General features: G+C 43.9%; 1 long non-coding RNA gene across 1 annotated transcript; it reads left to right on the top strand.

The window, feature by feature from the left end:
- The first annotated feature begins 7,003 nt into the window (after positions 1-7,003).
- LOC143420459 (uncharacterized) lies at positions 7,004-7,737 on the top strand. The gene is made up of 3 exons (XR_013100291.1): positions 7,004-7,040; positions 7,125-7,370; positions 7,490-7,737. It is a non-coding gene; the product is annotated as an uncharacterized LOC143420459 (long non-coding RNA).
- Positions 7,738-8,839: the final 1,102 nt, after the last annotated feature.

Raw genomic sequence — 8,839 nt, 5'->3', positions numbered from 1 at the left:
CTGAATGGTCATGGATAAATGGCACAACAATGGTCCTCTACGGTGGCCCCTAGAGACAAAGCATGTACAAACTCCAAAACACGTGCAAACTCCAAAACACTTGCAAACTCCAAAACACGTGCAAACTCCAAAACACAACGGAAGTGCTCCAGGACGCCGATTACGTCACAGCGACACGACGAAGGCTGTCCCAATTCAAAGGCTGCTCTACATGAGGCCCTCAAATGTGTCCTAAATTTCCCTGAATTTTAAGGATGGGTCGGTGTAGCCTTCATGGCCCAACATATCCCAGACTTCATAGTGCGGTGGTGGTGTGGATAATTTTGCCGAAAAAAAACGGCGGAAGCGGAGCGGAGGAAGAGTAAACTTTCAGAAGTAAGTACTGAATATTGTGTTACTTATTTATGCGCAAATGATTAATAAGGAAGAACATTAAAACATTACTGTTGGCCACATGTCTGGAAAGTTATGTGACATTAGCGATGTTTGTACTAACTTGGTTTTAAAGCCTTTACTTCAAAATATACGCCGTTCAATAGTTGACTTTAATCTTACAGAGATTGTGATGATTTTATGGATAATTAAAGTCAGTCATATATCCACAAACACAACAAGCTGAAAGTCAGTGATGCTGCTCGGTTTGCAGTCCTGAATATCACGGCACAAGCAGGATTTACTGCACTGTTAATGTGAGCTGTGTTATATTGCTGCCTCTGTTCGGTGGTGTCGAGCCAAACGGACTTTAACGTGTGTTTGAACGAGCTGACGGTTCACTCGTTAAGCTGAAAGAAAGATGCTTTAATCACAGCAGTCACAGATGTGTCCACTGGGAACTCTTCTTGTTGAGCACTCGTAGTAACACAAACACTAAATCCTCCTTCTCTTGTGCTGTTTTGTAGCAGTGTATACACCTGAGACTTCCACCTGTCTGTCTGTCCTGCACTCTCTCTCTGTTTCTTTCTCTCTGATTGTGTAATAAAAGTATGAACATGTGTTTATAAGTTACACTTGTGTTTGAATCCTGCAGCTTATCACACATTTGATTTCCATGTGTGACAACTTCAAGTGTCCAGAGTGAGGACAGACTGAGGGACACACTGCTGCACATCATCTGTGAGGCTTTGCAGCCCTGATGATCCACCAGGACAAACTCAGCAGTGTGTGAGGAAGAGGAGGAGGAAGAGCCAGCAGCAGCTGACAGATGGAGAGAATAGACAGACTGTTCCCTGTTTGTGAAGGACTGCTAGGAAAGTTTAACATAACTGTCTGTCCTGAATCAGTCTTATTAGGTAATGTTCAAATAATTGTATCATTCCAGTGTTTTCAGTGTGGGAGAAAGTACTCAGGGCCTTCAAGTTACACACTATGAAAGGCAGCAACAAGTTTAATGTTCAGAAAAATAAAGTATGTATCAGCAGCAGAATGGAGCTAAAAATAAATGTTTGTTTCAGTTCTATGAAGCTTTGAGTATTTTGGATTAGTAGCACTGCTGTGTTTGTTGCATCATATTGCTGTAATTGTTTATATGCTTTATATATTCTGACCCATTTAGCAGAAGTCAGCCTGTTTAAGGCTCTGATGTCTATTCTGTATGACTTAAAGCAGTTATGACATGGTCCGATTTTCTCACCCAATAAAGGAATATTTCATATATCAGTCTACTCTTCATTCTATCAGAAACAGTTATCACAGTTTGTACATTTTCTTTTTATAAATATATGTAAGCAATGAGCCAAATTTAGTAATGCCAACATACTGAAGGAACAACATTTGTCTCTTATATATGATACACCTATATATGCACTGTCAATATACATTTTGAATCAGCTACAGATGTCAGAGTAACAACTGACTGACCCCCACATAAAGTGCGGTACAGTAGTCCACAGGGGAAGAAATAAAAGCATGGATCACAGTAGGGCTGCTCAATTAATCGAATTTTAATCACGATTACGATCTGGGCTTTCAACGATCATTAGAAATGACTGAGCCGATTATTAGCCCCTCCCTCATTTATCCGCGACACCTTAAAGGCCGGTCCGTGAAAATATTGTCGGGCATAAACCGGTCCGTGGCGCAAAAAAGGTCGGAGACCGCTGATTAAGAGGACCCGAGGGAAGCTCGGAAAGCTAAGCAGAAGTTGTGTGGAGAGGAGAGTGACTGCCGTTGGCTGAAAAGAGAGGTAAAAAAAACTTCAGTGGTGTTGCACACTATTTTATATTATTTTTTAAAGTCATTGTTAACCCTTTAAAGCCGGTCAGAGCAGCACGCTCCGTTTTGTGTAACTATTTTTAAATCCCTGTAGAACCTGAACCGTGTAAGCTAGCGCAATAATTTGTTTTGCATATGAAACCGGAGGAGTTGTACTTACATCTTATGCCATCAGCTTGTCCTCGGCCACGGTTTTCTTCCACATAAAGCTTTGCAAAAATTGCATAAAAAGCGCTTGCAGGAACAAAAACATAATATTCCAGAAACACTTTTTGCCGATCCGATCAGCTGTTCGTAACACTTCCCACAGTGAAACAGACGTCAGCGCGAACTATCACATGTCTGCAATTTGCTGGCCGAAACCGGAAGTGACTCATTTTCACGGAAATGTAGTTTTTTACTTGTAGGCCTTAAAAACCTATACTGGTCATGTTTGACTTTTCTGAATAGTTTCTGAGATGCTTAGAACTCGAATTGCACTGCTGGAAATAGTTTATTTTGATGCACCTGCTGTTTTCTTTGCAAATTTGCATCATATGATTGTTTTTTTCGTTTTTCCTGCAGTATATAAAAATTTATGTATCTCCAAAATAAAACTATGAAGACACTCAAAATAAATTTCCTGTTGTTGTAAACTATTTTTTGCAACTTTTTTGTATTTAAAGTTTTGAGGGATAAACCTCTTAAATTTCTCCAAGTAGAAATATATGTTAAAAAAACAAAAACGATTTTCAATTGTTTTGTAGTTTATTGCACTTTTTTGCAATTAATGTAGTTACTATGGACTTAATGCATACATATTATTAAAATATGGGCTATAACAGTTGTATAGCAACTTGAAATGCTCCCACAAATGGCACTACAACATGTAAAAAAATAATATAAGCTCTGGTGGACTTGGTTCTATGGTAGGTCTTAAAGGGTTAAATAAATATCGTCAAATAATCGAGATCTCAATTTCAGTGAAAATAATCGTGATTATCATTTTTGCCATAATCGAGCAGCCCTAGATCACGGTTTCAAAGTGCTGCCTAGAAAGAAAAGATTTCACTCTTGCCAGTCGCCTTAAATGATAAAACTGGACTGGTCCAACTTAAAACCAAGGGCAGTAACAACGGGGTTTAAAATAAACTTCCAGGGGTTCCATATCAACAGAAGAGGACTCACAGGGGCCACTGGGTCCAAACACCAACAAATCTGTTTTCTTTTCATTCAAATTTAAAAAGTTTAGAGCCAACAAAGCTTTTTTTTTTTTTTTTTTTTCTTTCTGCCTGTCCCGTTTGGCTCTTTTGCCATCAGAATTGTTGTCTAAAGGCAAAGAAAGATGCCCAACGGATTTACTTTACCAAATTGACCATCCCAGCCTTGCCATAATGGTCCATTTGATTCACCTTTTATTGTTTATTTTATTTTCACTTGCTGAATACGGGACAGACTTGACTGGGGGAAAGAAGGGGAGAAAGAAAGAGGGAAAGAGAAACAGCTGAGAAGAGGGACGGGGGAGAGGGGCAAAAAACAAAAACCAACAGAATGGGCAGAAAAAAATAATAATCCATATATCGATCACCTGGATCACCTGCTGAGAAAGAAAAAAGAAAACAAGCAGAAGTGTCATGGTTGGCTGCGTGGCAGGCGTGCAAGCAGGAGTGGTGGATCCAAAATGCAGGACTCAGACACAGAAGTTCAACTTAAAGAGCAGCTTTATTGCTGGAAACCCTCTTACTAACTAAAGGCATCAAAAGACAAACAAAAACGCTGGTGGACTAAAACACTGAAGCAGAAAACACTGAACTGGAACTGGAAACAAAACACTGGTAACACGGAGGCAAAACACACACAGCTTGTTGAGGGTACGACGCAACACTGACTCAGAGAAACACAGGGTCTAAATACACTGGGAAGTAATGAGGAGAATGAGACACAGAAGGAGAGCACAGCTGGGGGAAATTAGAACTGACGAGACAAGCAAAGCAGGACACATTCACATAAGACACGGACCTACAAAGTAAAACAGGAAGGATCACACAGAGACGCGAACTTGACACAGTGGAGACAGCAACTAAGAAACACAGAGACATAAACCATAAGGCAGAGGACTCTAAGAACCGAGAGACACAGAGGGGAACTCAAACATGCAGACACAGACTTACACAGAACAGAGGGGACATAGAGAAACATGAAGGGCAAGGGATCGAAACTAGAAACCATAGAAACTCACACCAAGTACAATAATACAAAAATCACAATGAACTAAAACGCTGGGTCAGGAGACCCAGGACCCTGACAGTACCCTCCCCCCAAGGGCTGGCTCCCGACAGCCCAACACAAGAAAACAAACAAAAAAAACCCCGCCCAAAACAGAAAACAACCCGACCAGGGCGGGTGGCGGGGGCCCAGGAAGGAGGGCACGAAACAAAAACACCGAAGCACAAGAAAAATGGAGTCCAAAACAGAAGAGTTCAGGGGGCCGGCCAGGGGGCCGGCAGCACAGGAGTCCAAACAGTTCAGGGGGCCGACCGCGTGGAAGGCAACGGCGGCGACGAAGGAGCAGTTCAGGGGGCCGACCGCGCGGAAGGCAGCGGCGGCGACGAAGGAGACGACGGAGCAGTCCAGGGGGCCGACCGCGCGGAAGGCAGCGGCGGCGACGAAGGAGACGACGGAGCAGTTCAGGGGGCCGGCCGCGCGGAAGGCAGCGGCGGCGCTCCAGTGTCAAGCATACTGGCTGAGGCCCGGTGGGCACAGGACCAGACGAGGCAGGACCAGACGAGGCAGGACCAGGCGATGACAGGGCCGGACCAGGCGATGACGAGGCAGGAACAGACGGACCCGGCGACGGCGGGGCCGTACCAGGCGACGGCGGGGCCGTACCAGGCGACGGCGGGGCCGGACCAGGCGAAGCACAGGCAGAGGCCGGGCCAGGCGATGCGGAGGACCCTGAGGCTGGGCCAGGCGAGGCTGAAGACACGGAGGCTGGGCCAGGCGAGGCTGAAGACACGGAGGCTGGGCCAGGCGAGGATGATGATGGAGCTGCAGCAGGCGAGGATGATGATGGAGCTGCAGCAGGCGGCTGGACGGGCTCCTCGGGCCCCCCAGCCGACGAGGCAGGAAGCTGGACGGGCTCCCCGGGCCCTCCAGCTGACGTGGCATGAGGCTGGACGGGCTCCTCGGGCCCTCCAGCTGACGAGGCATGAGGCTGGACGGGCTCCTCGGGCCCTCCAGCTGACGTGGCATAATCAGTAGGTGCAGAGACCACCGGCTGAACAGAAGGCTGAGCAGGTGATGGAGCAGCAGCAGGCGAGGCAGGAAGCTGGGCGGGCTCCTCGGGCCCCCCAGCCGACGAGGCAGGAAGCAAAGGCCGGAGCGGTCCCTCGGACCCTCCAGCGGAAACAGGAGACGAAGGCCGGAGCGGTCCCTCGGACCCTCCAGCGGAAACAGGAGACGAAGGCCGGAGCGGTCCCTCGGACCCTCCAGCAGAAGAGATCACTAAGCCAGCCGTCATGGAGGCCACTGGCTGACACAGAGGCGACACAGGAGCCTGAGCCGAGAGTGGCTGCTGAGCAGGCGACACTGGGAGCTGAGCTACTGGAGACACAGGTGACACTGGTGTACTGGGGTGAAGGCAACGAGGACGCAGTCCCTCTCTTAAGGGAGGATAGAATGATTTAGTGATAAATCTGGATGGGAAAAGATGCTGATGCTGAGAATACCAGGCAGCGAGGGCTTCCAGGAGGGTAGCTGACCCTTCCTTGCCTGGACCGCCCATGCCAAACAGTTCGAAGCATATCCTGGCTCTCAGAGCTGTTATTAGTTGTTTTAATCTGTTAATGTCCAAAAAACCAGCTGTGCAGAGGGTGGAAGACAAAAAGTTGTCAAAAAAGACCACCTGATGTAGTCTCTTGGGGGTGTCCTCAGCGTGGATTACTTCCCGGCAGTAATTCCACAACTGCGCGAGATACTGAGACCGTGAGTCCGCAGGATCCATTTGATGGTTGCGTCGTTCTGTCATGGTTGGCTGCGTGGCAGGCGTGCAAGCAGGAGTGGTGAATGGCGACCTGTCCAGTCTGTCGCCCTATGACAGCTGGGATAGGCTCCAGCGCCCCCCGCGACCCTGAAAAGGATAAGCGGAAGCGAATGGATGGATGGATGGATATATCAGCATGATGATTCAACATTTTATTCTATTTCTCATCTTCAGATTATGATCAAGTCAGTGATGCTGTCTTTAGATGAGTTTCAGACATAAATAGGGTCTTCAAATGTTCTAGTTTAACATAAAACACCATTAAAAATTAGTTTATAAAATATGCCAACCTTAACTTAAAGATGTAAATGCTTTATTTTGACCAACTGTGAGCATGTGACTGTACTTTTTCATTTTGTTATGCTGTTTTGTTGAGGTCGTGTTCCTAAGGCCTGTAGTTACAGTTGGTGCTATTAGCAATAAACATTTCACACCCATCATGATGACATCTGTTAACTTGTGACTGTAACTGTCTTAAAAAAAAAAGGTATCTTGCAGTGAAGATCATTCCCGGGCAGTGGTCAGAAAAAAAGAGCTTTGACTTGAAGGTATGGTGAATAATATGAATTACACTAGTCTTCTTTTAAGGGATTTTATTAACGAGCCTTTATTTTCAATGTAATACAGGGTTTTCCAAGCCAAGACGATGGAGTTGACTGTGGGATCTTCATGCTGATGGTAATTTTTCTCTTGTCTTCTTGAGATTCAGAAGCTAATTTAAGCTTGTAAAAAAAATGACATTTTTATTTTTTCTTCCAAATAGTCTGCCCTGTACGTGGCACTGGATGCTTCATTTGACTATACTATAGTAAGTATTCTATTTACTTTCACAGCAATGGAGTCTTGAATCTTTTGAAAGTTGTTAAATATGTTTCATATTAATATTTTACAGTCAGACATGCCCTACTTGCGTAAATGGTGGTGCTTGCTGTTGATGGAGAACTTTGATCTCAGGAGGTATTTATATTTTGACTTCTGTTCTATGTTGTGTCAAAGTTTACACACCTTAACAATATCAACATTTTCTGTTAATCTCTGGCAAGCTATTTGCACACTGGAGAGAGGAAGCCAAAGCTGTGCTTGAAGGACAACACGTGCCCATTTTCAGACTGAAAAAGCGCAAGTTCCAGGAAGTCAGGTCAGTATTCACTTTAAACAGTAGTGTAATTACATGGTTAGTGACATTTGAATAACTGTTAAAAAACTGTTCTGCAACAGAGAAATAACTATGTTTTTATCCCCATTTGCCTGACACAGGAGCCAGCAGTTGTTGAAGATCTGCGTCCTGCTGTGCAGTGGGTTGTCCAAAATAAGGCACTTTTCCGTGGACACGTAACAATGCCAAAATATCTGTCTTTAAATCAAGGGGACCAGCAGAGGGTCTTAAGAGACATGTCAGAGGAAGAAGACACTGGAGCAAGGGACTTGTTCCTCTCTGTTTTTCAGTTTGCAGAGGACATGGAGCTCTTTTTGAAAGCATGTGCTGATGAGCAGGGACTAAGGGTCAGTGCTATGTCTGACATGTAATGGACAAATGAAGGCACTGGCTGTGTTTGTTTGTTGGTTGGTTTGTTTGTTTGTTTAATATGTTGTTGTTGTTGTTTTTTGTTTTGTTTTTTTGCGTAGTACAAAATTTCAATTAAACTTATTTCAAAATGTTGTTCACTTGATTCTGTGTCCATACTTATAATAAAGGATTACAGTGTAACAGCATTAAATGTAAATGTAACAGCATTTTTTTAAACTTGTAATTTCAAAATAAAAAGCTTATTGTTGATATTAACAGTAAAGAATTGTAATCAATAATATTTTTATACATTTTAAACATTAACACTCTGGGCTCTATCCTGGCCATTTGTGGACACTTATTCTTTTTTTTTTTGACTACTGCACTGCAGTGGACCAAAAGAATGACACGGGTTTGATCTTAAGGATCTAATAGTTGTGTGTGTTGTGCATGACATTGCCACACAAATATGTATTTGCAAGATAGAGTAGAATAAATTATGACGCATGAAATATTACATAGGCTGCAGTGAATTTCTGTTGATACAGACTATTGAGCTTTGAGTTTCCCAGTCAAACTTAGCTTTGAAGCACATGCTAAAAACACTTTTACTCTTGTACATTTCATAACAAGACACCATAGCCAAAATATTAACAAAATATATATTATTAAAAAATTCAAAGCTGCAGCACATACAGCAACAAACACCGTTAGTAAATGTGTCCTGGAGTTTATGCAGGTGCAGAAAGTGCTGCTGCTGTAAGTAAGCCTAACATACGGTGGCCCCTAGAGACAAAGCACGTACAAACTCCAAAACACTTGCAAATTCCAAAACACATGCAAACTCCAAAACACTTGCAAACTAAAAACCACATGCAAACTCCAAAACACGTACAAACTCCAAAACACGTACAAACTCCAAAACACGTACAAACTCCAAAACACTTGCAAAATCCAAAACACGTACAAACTCCAAAACACATGCAAACTCCAAAACACTTGCAAACTCCAAAACACTTGCAAACTCCAAAAGACATGGAAATTCCAAAACACAACGGAAGTGCTCCAGGACGCTAGGGGCAGTGTTGAGCTCGATTTGC

The sequence above is a fragment of the Maylandia zebra genome, linkage group LG9, assembly GCF_041146795.1.
Source record: "Maylandia zebra isolate NMK-2024a linkage group LG9, Mzebra_GT3a, whole genome shotgun sequence".
Lineage (NCBI taxonomy): Eukaryota > Metazoa > Chordata > Actinopteri > Cichliformes > Cichlidae > Maylandia > Maylandia zebra.
This window is presented reverse-complemented; position numbering and strand designations above follow the sequence as displayed.